The following is a 9,445-nucleotide window of genomic DNA, read 5'->3' on the forward strand; positions in this document are numbered from 1 at the left end:
GGTCACCCAGAGCAGCATTAGATGGGAAAGTAGCAAATGAGGTATGGACAGGCAGTCCGGTAGATTACTCTGGTTTGAGAGTATTTGGGTGCCTAGCTTATGTGCACATTCCTAATGAGGAAAGATCAAAGCTTGATGCGAAGTCTAGACAGTGTATTTTTCTAGGGTATTAGAAAGGGGTGAAAGACTTCAAGCTCTGGGATCCAAAGACAAACAAGGTGGTGATTAGTAGAGATGTGGTTTTTGATGAGAAAGCCATGTTACAGTGTACTCAGAAATGAGAGAAACAAGAACCAAAAAATTGCAACAATAGTGAGCAGTTGATACAGGTGGAATTAGAGACCCATGATATAGAGGATCGTGCTCAGAATGCATGAAAGTTTAGTTTAGAAGATCAACAGCATCACAGTATAGCCACAAACAGACACAGACGCACTATCAGGCCACCTACCAGGTATGGTTTTGAAGATTTGGTTTCTTATGCATTGATTACTAGTAGCGGGGATCCTACTACCTTTCAAGAGGCAATACATAGCCAAGAGAAAATTAGATGGATGGGTGCTATGGTGGAGGAGATTCAGTCTTTGCATAAGAACCGAACATGGGAGTTGGTGGAGCTTCTAGAGGAGAAGAGAGCAATAGAATGTAAATGGGTGTATAAGAAGAAAGAAGTAGTTTTAGAAAAAGATGGTGAAAAGTTCAAAGCTTGTTTAGTAGCAAAGGGTTACTCGCAAAGGAAAGGGGTTGACTATGATGAGATTTTTTTCCCCGCGGTCAGACACATTTCCATCAAGACAGTGTTAGGTTTGGTAGCATATTTTGACATGCAGTTGGAGCAAATGGATGTAAAGACAACTTTTCTTCATGGTAATTTAGAGGAGTTGGTCTATATGGTACAACCAGAAGGGTTTACTCAACCTGGACAAAAGCACTTGGTCTGTAAAATGAGAAAATCACTTTATGGGTTGAAGTAGTCCCCAAGGCAATGGTACAAGTGATTTGACTCCTACATGATCAAGATTGGCTACAACAGATGTGAGTATGATTTTTGTGTTTATGTAAAATGCTTAGATGATGGTTCATTTATTTTTCTATTACTCTATGTGGATGACATGTTAATTGTTGCAAATAGTATGATTGAGGTAAATAAGTTGAAGTCTTTGTTGAGCAAGGAGTTTGACATGAAGGATTTAGGTGCGGCCAAGAAGATCCTTGGGATGGAGATTCATAGGGATAGAGCTTCAGAGAGACTATGGTTATCTCAGCGTAGCTATGTCGAGAGAGTGTTGGAGTGGTTTAACATGGATAATGCAAAACCAGTAAGTACACCCTTGGCAAATCATTTCAGATTGTCTACTAATCAATGTCCAAAGACAGATGATGAAGTGAAAGACATGTCAAAGGTTCCATATGCAAGTGCAATGGGATGCTTGATGTATGTTATGGTTTGTACAAGACCAAATTTGGCACATGTTGTTAGTGTGGTAAGCAAGTTTCTATCAAATCTGGGAAGAATGCATTGGGATGCAGTCAAGTGGATCTTTAGATACTTAAAGGGTACTACAGACTATGGCATCATGTTCAGTAAACAACAGAGTGATATTTTAGTTAAGGGATATGTTGATGCAGACTATGTAGGAGACTTGGATGATAGGAGGTCTACCATAGGTTATGTATTCACCCTTGGTGGGGACCTATTTGTTGGAAGTCTATGATACAGTCTCTAGTTGTACTATCTATTACTAAGTCAGAATATATGGCAATAGCTAAGGCTACAAAGGAATCATTATGACTTACAGGTTTGGTCAAGGACTTGGGTATTCAACAAGGTGGAATTCAATTATATTGTGATAGTCAAAGTGTCATTTATTTGGAAAAGAACTAGATGTATCATGCAAGGACCAAACACATAGATGTGAGGTTTCACAAGATCACGAAATTGGTTTCTTCTGGTGAATTGTTACTTAAGAAGGTTCACACCTCTAAGAATGCAACAAACATGTTGATAAAGCTTGTTATTACAAAAAAGTTCAAGCATTGCTTTAACTTGATTAATGTCTCCAGATGTTAGATAGGAGATGCCCTAACCTATTGTCCCAAGTGGAGTTACAAGCTATGTTTCCCATTTCTTAAGGGGGGTGAATATTCGCCTAGGTGGAAATTGTTGTAGTATGTGGCTCATATTGAGTGAAAGACATATGGAGAAAAATGGGCAAATGTTGTCGCTCTGCTCCATTCCACTCCACTTCGCTCCTACATTTTCCATTTAAGCTTGTATTTTTATTGTTGTGGGCGAACGATAGGTTGGGGGGTGCGGGGGGGCGTTCAGGGGTATTTTTGGAATTTCATTACTTGAGGGTTAGTATAAATACCCTTTTATGCAACCCAAATTTCAAATATAGTGAAAATCTTCTTCCTTGTTCTTGTGGACCACGGTAATCTGTGTGTCTTTCTTTTTGTTTTCTCTAATTTTCACCATAAATCGTTGCACGAAAATCAACAAAATATTTTAAAAGTGAAAAGCTGATTGGATCTCATGTTGTTTTTATGTTAAATGTAATCCAGAATTTCCTTCAAATCTTTTGCTTCCTTTGAAGTTAAATTATTAATAACCAATTCCTCTTATATATATGTTATTTAGATTGTTGTTCCATCAAATAATATCATAACCCACTTACCGTATTCTTTTATAGAACCATTGGAAATTTATATTTTCCCTATAATTTGGATTCAATCCAATGTCTGCCTAATTGGCTCTTGAAATAAATATGATCATTTAGGTATTTACAATGCATTATCTTTCTGTTGCTCTTTCATAACACTTGAGTTCTTGCTTTTTACTGAAGAAGTTCTTTTAACTTGTTGACTAGAATTTCACACGGGTCAAGGATAAAACTGTTGAGCCAATAGGTGATACTGAAGGTATGACCTCTAGACTTCTTTAATATGTATTTCTTTTGTATTTCTTAATTTAAAATGGCCTTTGCAATCAAATATTTCTGTAAGGTTTTATAGCCATGGTTGACGGGTTATCTGATATTTAATTTTGGGATGCATTTTGCTAAAGCAGTTAGTGGTTTCTATTGCCAAGAGGAGACTTGATTCATGCATGCACATATTACTTGGAAAAAAGGGAATTGCCTACATTGACCTTACCCTTTTAACTCATCAAAAATGACCTTTCCCTTTTGACCTGCTATATGTTGCACTCATCCCAAACTTTCAAGATTTTTAAAAATGAAGAAAGAGCTTAAAGCACCATATATTTATTTTTTCGCATGCATATCATATCCAAACTTGCTAGAGGGAGGAAATGAGAGAACCTATTCCAACATACAAGACCATTTTATATATCTTTCTTCATTGAGCAAAACACTACAGTGAAAATCTGGATCATCCAATCATATTAATTTTAATGAATAGATATTTATGTGGTCCAAATTGAAAACTAGGACATATTAGTGTTACTTTTACAAATGTGCATGCACATTATGTACCTATGACTTTTTCCCTATAAGTATTATTTTAATTGTGTGTGTAACTGTAGCCTAAGCTTAAGACAATGGGAAAAAATGGACATGAAAGAGGAACACAAAGTTGTCTTATTGATAAAGTTGGAGAAGTTGAGTACTTGCACTCTCTGCAGGTCCAAATTGAGAAAGCTAACATAAATGCATATAGCTACTTGACTAGATTGATGTTTATAGAATTGATTTGGACAGATGTTTATAGAATTGAGAAAAAGGCAAACTAGTTGGGTTCCTAGTAACAAAGATCTTGACTAGACAAATGTTTATAGAAGTGATCTAGCATTATGCTTTATAATGACTGAAAAACCAATACTGAGAAACAACAAAAATTGAAATAGCTTAGCATTGCGCTTTGCAGTGATTGAAAAATGATGACTATGATCAATGAAAATTGAATAGTAAGCTATACCAAGTATAAATTCATTGATTTCTCCAAATCTATATGTTTATATTGCAAAAGACAGTTGTGCACACATGTTAATTTGTCTTTTCCATATGAAAAATGTCTCATTGATCCATGGATGCCTCTTCTTATTTTCAATGTATTTTTCACATGCTTGAATGTCTTTGTAGAGCGAAACACAAGGTAGAATTGGATCGTTGTGCATAAAAAAAATACCGATCAATTCCATGATCTTGGGCTTCTCCAAAGGCTAGAAAAAAACTAGCACTAGTAGTTTGGAATCCATTACATGAACATATGGAGACACTGAATGAGTAAATGTTTTACTTAGATGCTCAACAAACATGAAAGAATTGATAGACAATTGGAGTAACTTGTATATTATTTGCATGAAAACTATGTTAGGCTTGGTAATGCCCTTATCTGATGCTATACATATGCTGATTGAAGTAATGCATATATACAATTACCTTTCCATTGTTATTTGGTTTTAAATCCGATGTTTGAGGCTAAAATATATTAGATGTGCTAACTTTTGTGATTCATCACAGAAAAAAATATCATATGAGAGTGTACACACATCAAAGCACAGATTACCTCCTGGAAGTTGGACATTTCATTTTAGGTGCCTTATAGTATGATGAATGATGTAAAAAATTATTTCACCATGCACAACTTGTAATTTTATACACTGGTTAGATATGTATATTCTTCTTATATTAGGTATTCAAATTTAGGCTTTTACAATATATATGAAATCTACATGCATCAAAACATGAAAAATGAAAAAATATAGTATAAAGGGGAAAACAGATCACTTGATCCCGATAGTCAGTAGAGTTGCTGAGGTATCAAGAGCCTCATAACCCTCCTTCACAAAGACAATGTTAGGACTATCTTGTGGGATCATGTCCTCCCTTTTGAAACTGTCTTCATGGCGAAGAAGCTTCTCACTTCCATATTCCACTAAACCTCTAAGAATGATGGTCTTGTGCAGGCCAACAAGCAAGTCTTCTTAATATGTATCCCTTTTTTCCCCAAGAGACACCACCATTTTAGAAAGGTCAATTCCTCACCTAATTGAAAAATACCTGCAGAAAACATAAATGCAAAGAGTCATTAGTATTTTTTTTATGTGTGCCATATGTATGGGAGAAAGATCTGACCTTAGTGCTTGGGCCCTTGATGCAAATAAGGGTACCACATTCAACCTTGATGTAGCATGTGTATAGACAAGGTTGCAATAGAAGCCTCTCATCCGCATCCTTTGGCATAAGTCATCAATTCTTTGAGCCTGCCATTCATTTATTTAAATGTATCAAGCAGTGCATACTAGCCTCTACAAAAATTTTCATAGGAAATGGTTAGCAAAAATCTTACCTTAGCTACTGGTTTCACTCCATAAGAGTGGCACTTTGTACTACACACACCTGCATACTCCACAATGTCATCCTCAGCCCCTTCTTCTTCCCGAGCAAGCCTTGTCACTACTAATCTAACATTCTCACCAGGCCACTGATACTCCACGTGGGCTTCATACTCGAAATCAACTATCAAATCCCTCCATGGGTAGTAAATTTCACTCCCACTATTACAAACCAATGCATCAATTTCTTCTAAGTTCACTTGGCAACACCTTAACTTCTCTAATATCACCTGTAAACTCAAACCAATCAACAATACAAATCTTATTTGGCTTAAACCAGAGCTTGTAGATTTCATCACATTTTTTTATAATTATTGGTAATCTTTCAGTGCAATCTCCATTGCTATCATAAAAATCTGCTGCTATTACAAATAGCCCTTGCCTTCTTCCTGAATGATAGCTAACACTAGAATTGCCATTAAAAGAAGCCATATGGGTTAGAGCTTCAATGAGTTCTTTCCTGTGTAGTTGTTGCATCAAGCTCTCCATTAAGCTTGAAGTCTCCATCAACATAAAACTTTAGAGAAAAGTCTTCTAAATCCCTTAGAGAGTCACTCATGGGTTCTTCAATACTAAGTATGATCCCAAGATGGGTGTTGGGGTGTTAATTCCGGCAATGCTCAACATTGGATAAGTATTTACGATAGTGTTCCGACCATGAAAACCCGAGGATGTTCTTTAGCCCATTTTTACGGCATTCAAACCATAAGTTCTTATCAACAAGGAGCTTTAAGAGAACATCTACTATGCCTTTCTGGTCATGTGGGTCAACAAGAAGGCCATTGTTGAGTGTCTAGTAGATTAGAGTCACTTGTTAGATAAAACAAATAGGTATGTGGAAGAAAACTATTGAAAGTCAAATATATAAATTCTGATGACCATGGTTGAGGATCTAAACAAGCAAAATCCATGGGGTTGCTAGCCCAATAATTACCCATAATAGTCTAAATTTTACCTTGATAATATCCACAGGCCCACTATTTTTTATAGCAACAACAAGTAAACCATAAGCAGCTGCTTGTAAGACAATAAATAAATTAGAACAACAATCATAAATTCATTATTATTCTTTTATTAGAAAACTTTATATAGGTTAGAATGTTGTAGATTCACTATTATTTAAGCTAACAGGCTACGAAGAAACTCAAGTTGTACATCTATAAGTGTGAGACCAAATGGATCCACAAGAGTAGGGTTGATAAAAACTCCCTTCTAAAGAAACCTGCCACAGAAGTGTTACTGGTAGGAGTTTGTATATCATAATGAAAAGACAAAACAAGAAGGTTAAGGCATGGAAAACCATAAGTAGGATCCTAAGCTATGATATGTGGGTCTTGCTATCAACACAAAAAAGATTAATTGAGCCATTTACACATAGAGATGATGGACCTTAGTTTTTCCGTTATCTTATCAATCAATTCATATTATAAACTTTTAGCTAACCATTACCAACATCAATTATCAAAACTCCTAGTAGCTCTATTTTGGATCCTAGTCATCACAAAGTAAACCAAGGCCCACTACTGTTCTATTATGGTTCTCAGTGTGTTGAATGTTCCATAGGGGTCATGAAATTCACCTTGGTTTTAGCAGCTAACCTATATATCTTAGGAACTTCAGACTGTTTGTGATGCTTGGGATAGGCCACTTGACCATACAAGTCATACTTGTCTATGAACTTGAGTGTTGTTGTAAGAATTGTTGATGCTAAGCCAATTAGAGTCAGGTTCATCTAGCTTTTTTGAAGTTAGGCAAACTTCTTCCCTGCTTCGTGCCTCTTGAAGAATCCGTCTAGCTATACTAAGGCCAAACGAGCTTTCTTCCAACACAAAAGGATGTCCAGATGGGTGGTCCGAGCATACCCTTTAGAAACTTAAGTCAGATAAGAGTAGTTCTAACTATTTGTGGGAAAGAGTGACCATATGTGCGTGCATACTTTGTTCGTGCTTTTTGGAGGGTTTATATAGAGTTGATGACACTACCACTATAGTGCTGACTATGCACTCTGACCTTCTTTTGTAATGATGATTGTCCTGAGGGTGGCTGGGCACAGTTAATGGCAGTTGGCAAGTGTCATCTACTGACGTGCCAAGATCTCGAACCATGCAGCTGTCTGTCTACTTAGCCCGTCAACGTCTGGGATTATGAGCATCAATTAATTGACATGGACTGATGGGCTAAATGGAGTCCTGTCAGCCACTCAGATGTCAAACATGATTGATCGCACATGCCATAAATCTTAAAGACTTGACTGGACATATCTTCATGTTTGAGAGTCCGAGTTCCCAATATCATCTAGCCCTATGGGTGAAAAGAACCTTATCACTTCTGGGGCTAGATGAAACTTATCATGATCCGGATGGAATGATCTAGGATGGGTTACATTCTTGTCCTAGACGGCCAAGGGGTTTGAGTTAGATAGGGACACGTAGAGGGGAACCCCCCACAAGAACAACTGAGCTGTTGTTTGACATTTCTTCTATGTCATCTCTATTACCTAGAATCAAAGTCTACAAAAACAAGACGAAATCAACAAGAAATTCAACTTAGAATGAATGTTAAAATTGTATTTATTTTATGTTTGGATAATGAGAGAAGGCTTAGAAGTGAAACTTTTTACCAAGTTGGCTAGCTATCAGAGTTGTCGACACTCTCCAAAAGCCTTGAGCATGGTGACATTTTTCTTAGGATCTAGCCAGGACAGTGCAAGTATCATGGGCTTGTGTGGATTTGTGAAAAATCGCATAATCTGCATAATCAATTTTTTTTGTATTCATCCTAAATATGGAATTGAAAACAATTTAATACATCTTATCTTATCTTATCTTATAGCTAATCAAACATGAGATAAGATATATTATCTTATTTTTTATCTTATCTTATTTTCCTAGGATATATCAAAAACTCAAAACAAACCAGACTTCCCTCCCCGTGGCTCTCATACCATAGACACCTAGGATGAGGTAATATGCAATGAAAACAAGCAATATCTTAAAATTCAAAACAAAATAAGATAGATCGGAAGATACATAGGATATTTAGTATAGAAATTTAAAGAAAAGAAACAGAAAACTTTATATTACATAAAAAAATACATATTAGGAGAAACAAGAAAATAAAATATCTTAAAATGGTAGGGATATGAAAGCTTTGAAGAAAGCTTTGGGCTTGAAGGCTTACATGATGAGAGAGAAAGCAGAGAGAAGTGAGAGCTTAAGATGGGAAAAAGAGTGAAAAATATGAATTGTTTCTATAATTGAGGATTAGGCCTCTTTAAATAGCTGGAAAAATGAATTAAAAATAGTACAAAGTGGACGACAGGTGACTGTGTAACTTTTGACTCCAGTTGAAAAATAGTAACCATCCGAGAGTGAATAGTAAAATTGACTTTTTACTATAGCAATCTTGACTTGTTGGTAGACGAATCTTGCTTTCGGTGGAGGAAAGCTAGTGTGCCAGGCTGGGTAAGAACTGTAGTATCACATGCTTGTAGACAAAATTGCTTTCGGTGCTGACTGCTTAAAGCTTATCGATGGAGAATAATTTTGTCGGTGGATTCATGAGAGGGCTTGAATAGAGAGTGCTTGATGATACCGAGCTTATTTTGACTTCCTTATTGGAAGGAGAATACCCTCACAATCATCTTCATTATCTGGAAGATAATTGGATGTAGAATCGTCTGATTAAGCATAAGAGTCTTCTTGGGAAAAGCTTGAGCTGCTTTTGTCAAGGATTTTTTGAAATTCTTGAGGGGTTTTTGCTGCTGCTAGCATGGCTTGGAGCTGTTGTTCTTAAGAAGAAACTGTGACATATCATCAGAGACTGAGGCTTATGTAGGATGCTTAAGAAAATATTGTTTCATGGCTTGTAATGAGGCATCATTTTTCAAAGCATCCCAACCACTTAGTCTTAAAAGTCCTTCCAAGGCCTAAAAAGGCTGCTGATTCGTCTGTAATAATGATATAGTCCCACTGGACTATCCAAGTAAAGGCCAAATTCACCGAAGAAGAATAACAAATAGGGAAACATTGAAAGTTCTCTGGGAATAACAAAAGAGCTATTGAATAGCTCAAATCCATCCAAGAT

General features: G+C 36.3%; 1 pseudogene; it reads right to left on the bottom strand.

Annotated features, from left to right (window-relative positions):
* Window positions 1–4,747: 4,747 nt before the first annotated feature.
* LOC117906220 lies at window positions 4,748–8,105 on the bottom strand (annotated as a pseudogene).
* Window positions 8,106–9,445: the final 1,340 nt, after the last annotated feature.

Source organism: Vitis riparia, chromosome 18, assembly GCF_004353265.1.
Source record: "Vitis riparia cultivar Riparia Gloire de Montpellier isolate 1030 chromosome 18, EGFV_Vit.rip_1.0, whole genome shotgun sequence".
Taxonomy (NCBI): Eukaryota; Viridiplantae; Streptophyta; class Magnoliopsida; order Vitales; family Vitaceae; genus Vitis; species Vitis riparia.